At 38.8% G+C, this 11,025-nt stretch overlaps 1 non-coding gene across 1 annotated transcript; it reads right to left on the bottom strand.

The window, feature by feature from the left end:
• Positions 1 to 7,129: 7,129 nt before the first annotated feature.
• Positions 7,130 to 7,233, bottom strand: LOC112725845 (small nucleolar RNA R71). Its single transcript, XR_003164927.1, has one exon. It is a non-coding gene; the product is annotated as a small nucleolar RNA R71 (small nucleolar RNA).
• Between the last annotated feature and the right edge of the window lie 3,792 nt (positions 7,234 to 11,025).

Here is an 11,025-nt window from a genome sequence, read left to right as displayed (position 1 = left end):
CTCCATTACTGCATAACAAGTATCATTTATTTTATGCTATTTACTCTTCATAAATATAATCACTCTTATCATTGATTTCCTGACTAAGAATTACAAAATAACCATAGTTTGCTTCAAGCCGACAATCTCCGTGGGATCTACCCTTACTCACATAAGGTATTACTTGGACGACCCAGTGCACTTGCTGGTTAGTGGTACGAGTTGTGAAAAGTGTGATTCACAATTCGTGCACCAGAGACAACACGATAATTTCGTATCCTTAGTTATTCTTCGTAGTAGTAGCTTTCTTACTTATTTGATTTTTTGAGTTTTTATTATTTTTCTGATCATGCAGCTATTTTAGAACAGAAACCAGAGTTTCTTCTTACTATTTATTTTTATTTTCAGTTCTTCTTTGCTTGAGGACAAGCAAACCTTTAAGTTTGGTGTTGACGCTTCGCTTAAGGGTTTTCTGTTTATTTTTATGGCACTAAGGGAGGTGAATCATCTTCACAAAGGAGCACAACCTGAAGAATAAAATGATCGCTCGGATAGCTAAGGTGGTTGAGTTCTTTTCATTTTTTATTCCTTCCCGCTTTTATTATCTTATGTTTCGGTTTCCTGCTACTTTGTTTTGTTTATTGCATGATCCTTTATTAGTAGATTCATAGGTTCTAGTTTAATTTTCTGTTAAGTGCTTTAATTCTGAAAGATGTCTCATGTATTACCCACTGAGCTTGAAATCAAAAAGAAAGAAGAACAGATGTAGTGCATGAGAATTTGAGTTTAATTTTTAGAGTAGTCTCATTTACTTAGATGTGGTGGCAATACTTTTTGTTTTCTGAATGAATGCTTGAACAGTGCATATTTTTTATAGTGAAGTTTATGAATGTTAAAATTGTTGGCTCTTGAAAGAATGATGAAAATAAGAGAAATGTTATTGATAATCAGAAAAATAATAAAATTGATTCTTGAAGCAAGAAAAAGCAGTGAAAAACACAAAGCTTGCGAAAAAAAAAAGCAGAAAAAGCCAATAACCATTTAAACTAAAAGGCAAAGGGTAAAAAGGATCCAAGGCTTTGAGCATTAATAGAGAGGAGGGCCCAAAGGAATAAAATCCTGGCCTAAGCGGCTAAATCAAGCTGTCCCTAACCATGTGCTTGTGGCATGAAGGTGTCAAGTGAAAAGCTTGATACTGAGCAGTTAAAGTCATGATCCAAAGCAAAAAGAGTGTGCTTAAGAACTCTGGGCACCTCTAACTGTAGACTCTAGCAAAACTGAGTCACAATCTGAAAAGGTTCACCCAGTTATGTGTCTGTGGCATTTATGTATCCGGTGGTAATACTGGAAAACAAAATGCTTAGGGTCATGGCCAAGACTCATAAAGTAGCTGTGTTCAAGAATCAACATACTGAACTAGGAGAATCAATAACACTATCTGAATTCTGAGTTCCTTTGGATGCCAATCATTCTGAACTTCAAAGGATAAAGTGAGATGCCGAAACTATTCAGGATTGCAGTTGTAAACCCCACTATAAGAAGAGACATGAGCTTAATCGAACTCTCATTCTCATGCAAATTCACATCCTAAGCTTATATTAGTTTTGGTTGCTTGAGGACAAGCAACAATTCAAGTTTGGTGTTGTGATGCGTGAGCATCTTTCCTATCTTTTCCTAGTGAATTTTCATTTAAATTGTTGATTTTAATCAAGAATTAATTATCTTTTAGCCACTATGGATGCTACTTTGAGTCTTGTGCAATTCTATTTATTTTAGGTAGCATTCAGCTGGATTTGATGGAGTTTCTGCAGAAGAAAAGATGAAGGCAAATGATGCTGTCAACCCTGACCTCTCTGCACTCAAACCTGAATAACTCGAGCTACAGAGGTCCAATGGACATGATTTTAGTGGCGTTGGAAAGCTAACTTCCAGCACTTTCCAACGATATATAATAGTCCATACTTCTTCTCCGAACTCGCTGCCAAGGCTGCACCTAACTTGAGATTTCTCAAGTTAGGCGCAAGACACAACAACAATACGCGAGATTGGTCCTGCCCACTTCAAGTTAGGCGCACTAAAGCCCAAGTTAGGCGCAGCTTCACTCAACTAAACTCCAATTCATGCTGCCAAGTTCAAGTTAGGCGTGGATCCTAGTGAAGCCAAGTGGTCTCCATCCATCAATTGAAGATTTGCTGATTGCTATAATTAATTCTAATTTAAATTCAAATTTTAAAAATAGGAAAAGATATTATTTTTTAGCTTTAGAAGATAGATTTTAAATTAATTAAGATTAGATATAAATAGGGGGATACCACCTCAACATTATTCCATTCCAGACTTCCAATTCTATACAAATTTACAATCCTTATTTTCTACTCTGAACCATGAGCAACTAATCCTTCATTGTTAAGGTTAGGAGCTCTGTCTATTGTATGGATTGATATTATTATTTTTCTATTTTAATTCATGTTTTGATTTATATTTCAATAATTGTTTTCGTTCTTTATTTTATGAATTTGGGTGGAACGGAAGTATGACCCATGTTCTAATTGAGTTCTTGTATAACTTGGAAAAGCTCTTTACTTGAACAATAGCTTGAAAACATATTATCCTGAATTTCTAATTGTTTGTATTTAACGGGATACGTAACATATAATCCCTTTATTTTTGGAAAATTAGGATTCTTGTGGCATATAAACTAGAATTTGATTATCACCCTCTAATTGGAATTAGTTGACCAAGGAATTGGCAGTTGATGAATTTTAGAGGAGACTAGGAAGGTCTAAGGAATTAGGGTCTAGTCACAAATAGTTTGCCATGAATTAAATCTTGCATGATTAAAATAGTTAATAAGAAAAGTCAATCCGAAAAATAGATAACTCTGAAGTCTTAACTATCTTCTCCATATTTTTTCCAAAGTATTTACTTGCCATTCTTCAATATTCTTTATATTGTTTAATGTCTTTTGTATTGCATCTCAATACCATTTTCTATTTGTCTAACTAATCCTATCAAACACTATTGTTGCTTAATCCATCAATCCTCATGGGATCGACCCTTACCCATGTAAGGTATTACTTGGTATGACCCGGTGCACTTGCCGGTTAGTCTGTGGTTAGAAAATCCGCACCACGCCCAGAAATAGCAGAAGATGCTGGGGGCAATTTTGGGCTGGTTTTGGACCCAGTTTTTGGCCCAGAAAACACAGATTAAAGGCTGTAGAGTGGGGGGAATCAGGCATTCATTCATACAACTTTCATTCACATAATTTTAGGTTTTAGATGTAGTTTTCTAGAGAGAGAGAGGCTCTCTCCTCTCTCTAGGTTTTAGGATTCTTAGGTTTAGCTATTTTCAATTTTAGATTTCTACTTTACTTTAATTTAGTTTCTCTTCTACTTTTATTTGTCTAGCACTTTAGTTTCTCTTCTCTTAGTGATTTATTTATTTATCCACTTTAGTTTATGAATTCTCATGTTAGATTTGATTTCCTATTTAATGCAATTTGAGGTATTTCATATTTATGATTGCTTTCTTCAATTTATGTTATTGATGCTTTCAATTGGTTGTTTGGATTTTATTATCTCTTATTGCTTTTCTATGCTTTTATGTTGTGCCTTCCAAGTGTTTGATAAAATGCTTGGTTGGATTTTAAACTAGCTTTTTATGTTCTTAGCTAAGATTGAGTAATTAGAGACTCTTGAATTGTCAAAGTCTCTTGTTGATTAGTAATTGAAAGTTGCTAGTTGATTTGGATTACACTAAAGCTAGTCTTTCCTTAGGAGTTGACTAAGACTTGAGGAATCAAATTGATTATTTCTACTTGACTTTCCTTCATAGTTAGAGGTTGACTAAGTGGAGCAATGGACGATTCTTGTCACAATTGATGATGATAATGAGGATGGGACTTCTAATTATCAATCCTTTCTAGGACTTTTCATAATTATTAGTTTATTTTCTTATCATTTACATTCCTTGTTCAACCTTTCAAAAACCCAAAAAGATACTATCTCATAACCAATAGTAACATACTTCCCTGCAATTCCTTGAGAGACTATCCGAGGTTTGAATACTGATGCCAGGGCATCTTGGCCAGTTTCACGGACCTTTTCTTTACTATTTTTAGGGTTGTTTCATACATTTCTTTAGGAAATAAGCTAGTTTTGGGTAGATATTCACCTACACCTTGATTCAAGCATACATTGTGCATTTTACATTATTTCATGAGGATTTTGCATGAATTTAGTGACAAATTGTATGCTGCATTACCCATGACTTGGACTAGAACTTTGATGCACTTTGTTGCTTGATTTCAGGACCAAAGGAAGCAAGAAAAGGGAGGTAACTTGCAAGGTTAAATGAGAAAAGTGATTGCCAATGACACTCTCAAAGCCATCATTGCCCACGTTAAGAGTCACGTTAACTAAGTTAACGTGAACTCTAACGTGGAAAAGGGAAGTTGAGCCAACGTTAGTGACACTTAACATTGTCACTAACGTTGGCAAACACTCATGAGTGGCCACGTTAGAGCCCACGTTAACCTAGTTAACGTGGCCTCTAACGTTAAGGGGGGAAGAGAAGCCAACGTTAGTGACATTCAACATTGTCACTAACGTTGGCCTAAGGATGCAACACACCACGTTAACTCCCACGTTAACTTGGTTAACGTGGGAGCTAACGTAAGAAGTGAGAGTTGTCGACAACGTTAGTGACACTCAACATTGTCACTAACATTGGAAGCAACCACACAACCCCCCAAGGAGCCATGTTAACTTCCACGTTAACTTAGTTAATGTGGAAGCTAACGATGAGTAATGAATGATGAGCCAACATTAGTGACACTCAACATTGTCACTAACATTGGGATGGCTAAGAATGGCCACGTTAGAAGCCACGTTAACCTAGTTAACGTGGACTTTAACGTGAGATCTAGGGGCACATTGGAACGTTAGTGACAATGTTGAGTGTCACTAACGTTCTCGAAGGTTGGCAAGGCCACGTTAGAAGCCACGTTAACCTAGTTAACGTGGGATCTAACGTGAGGCAAAGGGGTACATTGGAACGTTAGTGAAAATGTTAAGTGTCACTAACGTTCCCGAACTTATACTTTCACTAAATGATTAACACCCCTTACGCCCTGAGCTAAAGTCTCTACCCACTTAACACTTTCTCTCTGCAAGTAAAGCTAAGCCCAAATGAAGAAAAGAACTGCTTCAAACTCAAGATCCAAAGGCCCAAGACTTGAAGAGCAAACTAGAAGCTGAGAAGAGTAGTATATATAGGAGTAGCTTTGAATTGTAAAAGAGGAGTTAGGAGTAGTTTTGGGAGGTGGCTGGAAGAGGAGAACTACTCTCTGTATTTTACTTTCTCTGCATTTTCTAGTTTTATGATGTATTCTCCATCTTTGTTTTCATTTTCTAGAGCTATGAACAACTAAACCCCTTTCATTGGGTTAGGGAGCTCTGTTGTAATTTGATGGATCAATACTAATTTTCATTATTCTTCTTCTATCTTTTCTCTTGATTTTACTTGAAAGCTTTCGATCTTCATCCAATTGAGTAGTTATCTTGGAAGAGAAGCTATTCAAACTTGGATCTCTTTTGAACCTTGAAAGAGGAATGAAGAGATCAAGCTAGAAATACTTTCTCATGCTGGACCAAATTGGGTTTGGATGGGTATGTGACTATAACCCTCTCAATACTTGATTTGGGAAATGCATGTGGTATAATCAGTGACCATACTTCATCTCTTCTCATGAGCAATTGACCAAGGAATTGGCTATTGATCAAGATTTGAGAGATTGAATTGCAAGAAATTGTAATTCAATCACTTAAGATTGCCAAGGAGATCAATGAGTGCATTGATTGAGGAAGAGATGAAAATGAACTTGATCCGGAGAATTGCAACATCTCCTAAGCCCAGTGAACTCCCCATCTCTGATCTTATCCATTCTCTTTAATTTCTGCCATTTACTTTTATGAGCAAATCCCCCATTCCCATTTACAATTCTGCAATTTATTTTCAGTCATTTACTTCCAGTCCTTTAATCCTAGCATTTACTTTTCTGTTATTTACATTCCCGCCATTTTATTTTTTGCAACTCTCAACCAAAATTCTGGATTCGCTCAACTAGAACATTCTTCTAATTAAAGTTGCTTGATCAATCAATCCCTGTGGGATTCGACCTCACTCTATTGTGAGTTTTTACTTGACGACAAATTCGGTACACTTGCCGAAGGGAGATTTGTTGTGAGACAAGTTTTCCGTGCATCAAGTTTATGGCGCCGTTGCCGGGGATTGATTGTGCATCAACAATGATTAAATTGGAAGATCACTAGATTGAGCATTTTTATTTTGTGAATTTCATTTTCTGTTTGAGTGATTTACTTTTTGTTTTAGTTAAACTTCTTCCCTTCCCCGTCTACTCTTTTGTTCTTCTTTGTTATTTTCAATTCTGTTTGCTAACCCACTAATTGTTTGATATATTGCATCACCCACAACTAACAGTAATTCTGACACAAATACTTTCTGCACCTATCTTTTCTTGCTTGCACTTGATGGTTGTCTGACAGGGAGAAGAAGCAGGGCTTCAACTTCCTTCGATTCTGAACCTGAGAGGACCTTCCTTAGATTAAGGAGGGAGGCAAGAGGAAAGAAAGTGCTTGGTGCTGAGGAAGAAGAGGAATTCTTTGAAACAAACATGGAAGACAACATGGAAAACCATCATGAAGAAGAAGATCACAACCATGGGGGAGGAGGTAGAGCAAATCATGCTGGGGAGGATAGAAGAGTTTTGGGCTCTTACATCAATCCAAACCCAGGTAATTGTGGAAGTAGCATCCAAAAGCCAACAATCCATGCCAACAACTTTGAACTTAAACCACAGCTCATCACCCTTGTTCTGAACAACTGTTCGTTTGGAGGAAGTGTTCAAGAAGACCCCAATCAACATTTAACTACCTTCCTGAGAATATGTGACACAGTGAAGTCTAATGGTATTCATCCTGACGCCTATAGGCTGCTCTTATTTCCATTCTCACTCAGGGACAAGGCAGCCAAATGGCTGGAATCTTTCCCAAGGGAAAGCTTGACAACTTGGGAAGACGTGGTGAACAAATTCTTAGCAAGATTTTACCCTCCTCAATGAATTAATAGGCTGAGAGCTGAGGTCCAAACTTTCAGGCAATAAGATGGAGAGACTCTATATGAAGCATGGGAGAGGTTCAAGGACTTAACAAGGAGGTGTCCACCTGACATGTTCAACGAATGGGTGCAGCTGCACATTTTCTATGAAGGGCTCTCTTATGAGTCAAAGAAGGCCGTAGACCATTCATCTGGAGGATCTTTGAACAAGAAGAAGACCATTGAGGAAGCCATAGATGTTATTGAAACAGTAGCAGAGAGCGACTACTTCTATGCTTCCGAAAGAGGGAACACAAGAGGAGTAATGGAGCTAAACAATGTAGATGCTCTGTTGGCCCAAAACAAGCTCATTACCCAGCAGCTGGCTGACCTTACCAAGAAGATGGAGATGAACCAAGTAGCAGCAATCTCCACTTTATCAACAATCTAAGAGGGAGTGAATGAAGAAGCAGAGGGGAGTCAGGAGCAAGCCAACTACATTGGGAGTTCACCAAGGAAAAACTATGATCCATACTCCAAGACCTACAACCCTGGATGGAGAAACCACCCAAACTTTGGGTGGGGAGGTGAGCAAGATCAAAACCAAGACCAGAGATGTTACAACTCCAACAACAATACAGCTCACCAGCAATTTACACAGAGGACGTCTCAACACACCCACAACAACACTTCTTCGTATGCTTATCAAAACCAAAATAACACATCTGCTCTGAATCACCCATCAATTGATGAGAAGCTCTCTAAGATCGAAACCTTAATTGAAGGAATATGCAGAGACATTCGAGACAGTAAAGTATTCAGAGAGGAAGTGCAGTCCAACATGCAGAATCAAAATGCTGCCATCACGAAACTGGAGACACAAATCAGCTATCTGTTTAAGCAGCTCCCTAACCACAACTTTTGCTATGATGCCCACTCAAGCAAAAAGGAGGAGTGTCAAGCTATCACACTTAGGAGTGGGAAGGAACTGAAGGAACGTCCCCAAAAACCACAAAAAGAAGGCTCAAATGAAAAGGGAGAAGAGCAAGATGGAGTTCAACCTCCCACGCCAAGTTTGCAGAAAGAAAAAGGGATACCCCAACTGAACATCTCAAGAGCTCCATATCCCCAGCTATTGAAGAAAAAGGAAGATGACAACCAGTTCTTGAGATTTTTGGAAATCTTCAAGAAGCTACAAATCAACATACCCTTTGCTGAAGCCATAGAACAAATGCCACTCTATGCCAAGTTTTTGAAGGAGCTAATGACTAAGAAGAGAAGCTGGAAGAACAATGAGACTGTGATACTAACTGAAGAGTGCAGTGCTATCATTCAGCATAAACTACCTCAGAAACTGAAGGATCTTGGGAGTTTTCAGATCCCTTGTATTATAGGAGAAATCACAGTAGAGAATGCTCTTTGTGACTTAGGGGCCAGCATCAATTTGATGTCAGTAGCTATGATGAGAAAGATGAAAATTGAGGAGGCTAAACCAACAAAAATGGCCCTACAACTGGCAGACCGATCGTTCAAATTCCCTCACGGGATAGTAGAGGATTTGCTAGTAAAAGTGGGAGATTTCATATTTCCAGCAGATTTTATGGTGCTGGACATGCAGGAGGACGCCAAGACCTCCATCATCCTGGGAAGGCCATTCTTGGCCACTGCTGGAGCTGTCATCGATGTTCAGAAGGGTGACCTCACACTGAGATTACACAATAAAAAGATGACATTCAATGTGTTCAAGGCCATGAGTTATCCACCAAAACAATTGGGGGAATGCATGAGGTTAGATGCACTTGAGGATGAAGTGCAGGAGAATTTTGAAGAAGAAGAACCTGAAGAGGACGAGAGATTGGTGGAGGAAGAATCTGAATCAAGTGAAGAGGTAGCCACAGCAGAAATACATATACCAGATGCACCAAAGGAAGGGAACGAAAAGTCAGAAGCACCCAAACTTGAACTCAAAGCACTGCCACCCACTCTCAAATATGCATATCTAGGAGAAAATGAAAACTACCCAGTGATCATAAATTCATCCCTCAGTCAAGATCAAGAGGACGAGCTACTCAAGGTGCTGCGAGAGCATAAGGATGCCATTGGATGGACCCTTGCTGACCTGAAGGGAATCAGTTCAGCCATATGCATGCATAAAATATTGTTAGAAGATGATGCCAAGCCATCCATTCAATACCAAAGAAGGCTGAACCCAATCATGAAGGAAGTGGTACAGAAAGAGGTTATGAAGCTTTGGCAAGGAGGGGTCATATACCCAATTTCGGACAGCCCTTGGGTTAGCCCCATACATGTTGTGCCCAAGAAGGGAGGAATCACTGTGGTTACCAATGAGAAAAATGAGCTCATACCCACAAGGACTGTCACAGGATGGCGGATGTGCATAGACTACAGAAAACTCAATGAGGCTACACGAAAAGACCACTTTCCCCTTCCATTCATGGATCAGATGTTGGAAAGACTTGCAGGACACGCATATTATTGTTTTCTCAACGGTTATTCAGGATATAACCAAATAGTGGTTGATTCGAGAGACCAAGAGAAAACCTCATTTACTTGTCCGTATGGAGTGTTTGCCTATAGGCGCATGTCATTTGGATTATGTAATGCCCCTGCAACTTTCCAACGCTGCATGCTTTCTATCTTTTCAGATATGATAGAAAAATTCATTGAAGTTTTTATGGATGATTTCTCGGTATTCGGAGATTTTTTTCCTAATTGCCTACATCACCTTGCCTTGGTATTGAAAAGATGCCAAGAGACCAATTTGGTCTTGAACTGGGAAAAATGCCACTTCATGGTGACAGGAGGAATAGTCCTTGGTCACAAGGTCTCTCACCAAGGCATTGAGGTTGATAGAGCTAAAGTAGAACTTATTGAAAAACTACCCCCACCCAGTGATGTCAAGGAAATTAGGAGTTTTTTAGGGCATGATGGTTTTTACAGAAGGTTCATTAAAGATTTTTCAAAGATAGCCAAGCCCTTAAGTAATCTCCTTGTATCTGATACACCATTTATCTTTGATGAAACATGCATGCTAGCATTTGCACATTTGAAAATGAGGTTATCCTCTGCTCCTATCATTTCCCCACCTGATTGGAACCTACCATTTGAATTGATGTGTGATGCATCTGATTTTGCAGTTGGGGCAGTGTTAGGACAAAGGAAAGATAACCTAGTTCGTGTGATATACTATGCTAGCAAAGTCCTTAATGAAACTCAAAGAAATTATACCACTACTGAAAAGGAGTTGCTAGCAATAATTTTTGCATTTGACAAATTTAGATCATACCTCATTGGTGCTAAAGTGATTGTTTTTACAGATCACACAGCACTTAAATATTTGTTTGCCAAGCAAGAATCAAAGCCAAGACTAATAAGGTGGATCTTACTGTTGCAGGAATTTGATATTGAAATCAGAGATAAGAAAGGAGTGGAGAACAAGGTGACAGATCACCTATCCAGAATCCCTCATGATCAAGGTGGAGAAAATGATACAAATGTGAACGAGCTCTTCCCTGATGAGCAGTTGATGACAGTTCACAAAGCACCATGGTTCGCAGATATTGCAAATTTCAAGGCAACTGGGGCATTACCCCCAGGGATCAATAAACATCAAAAGAGGAAGCTCATGAATGATGCAAAGTACTTTGTCTGGGATGAGCCATATCTCTTCAAGAAATGTTCAGATGGAATCCTTAGAAGATGTGTTTCGGAAGAGGAAGGAAGAGAAGTCCTGTGGAACTGCCACGGTTCATGTTATGGCGGGCACTTTGGAGGGGACAGAACTGTAGCAAAGGTGTTACAAAGCGGATTCTTTTGGCCCACCCTTTTCAAGGATGCCAAGGAACTAGTAAAAAGCTGCAATGAATGCCAAAGATCTGGAAAAATGCCCAAAAGAAATGCCATGCC

Source organism: Arachis hypogaea, chromosome 11 (genome assembly GCF_003086295.3).
Source record: "Arachis hypogaea cultivar Tifrunner chromosome 11, arahy.Tifrunner.gnm2.J5K5, whole genome shotgun sequence".
NCBI lineage: Eukaryota > Viridiplantae > Streptophyta > Magnoliopsida > Fabales > Fabaceae > Arachis > Arachis hypogaea.
The sequence above is the reverse complement of the archived record's forward strand: the minus strand, read 5'-3'. Positions and strand labels throughout refer to the sequence as shown.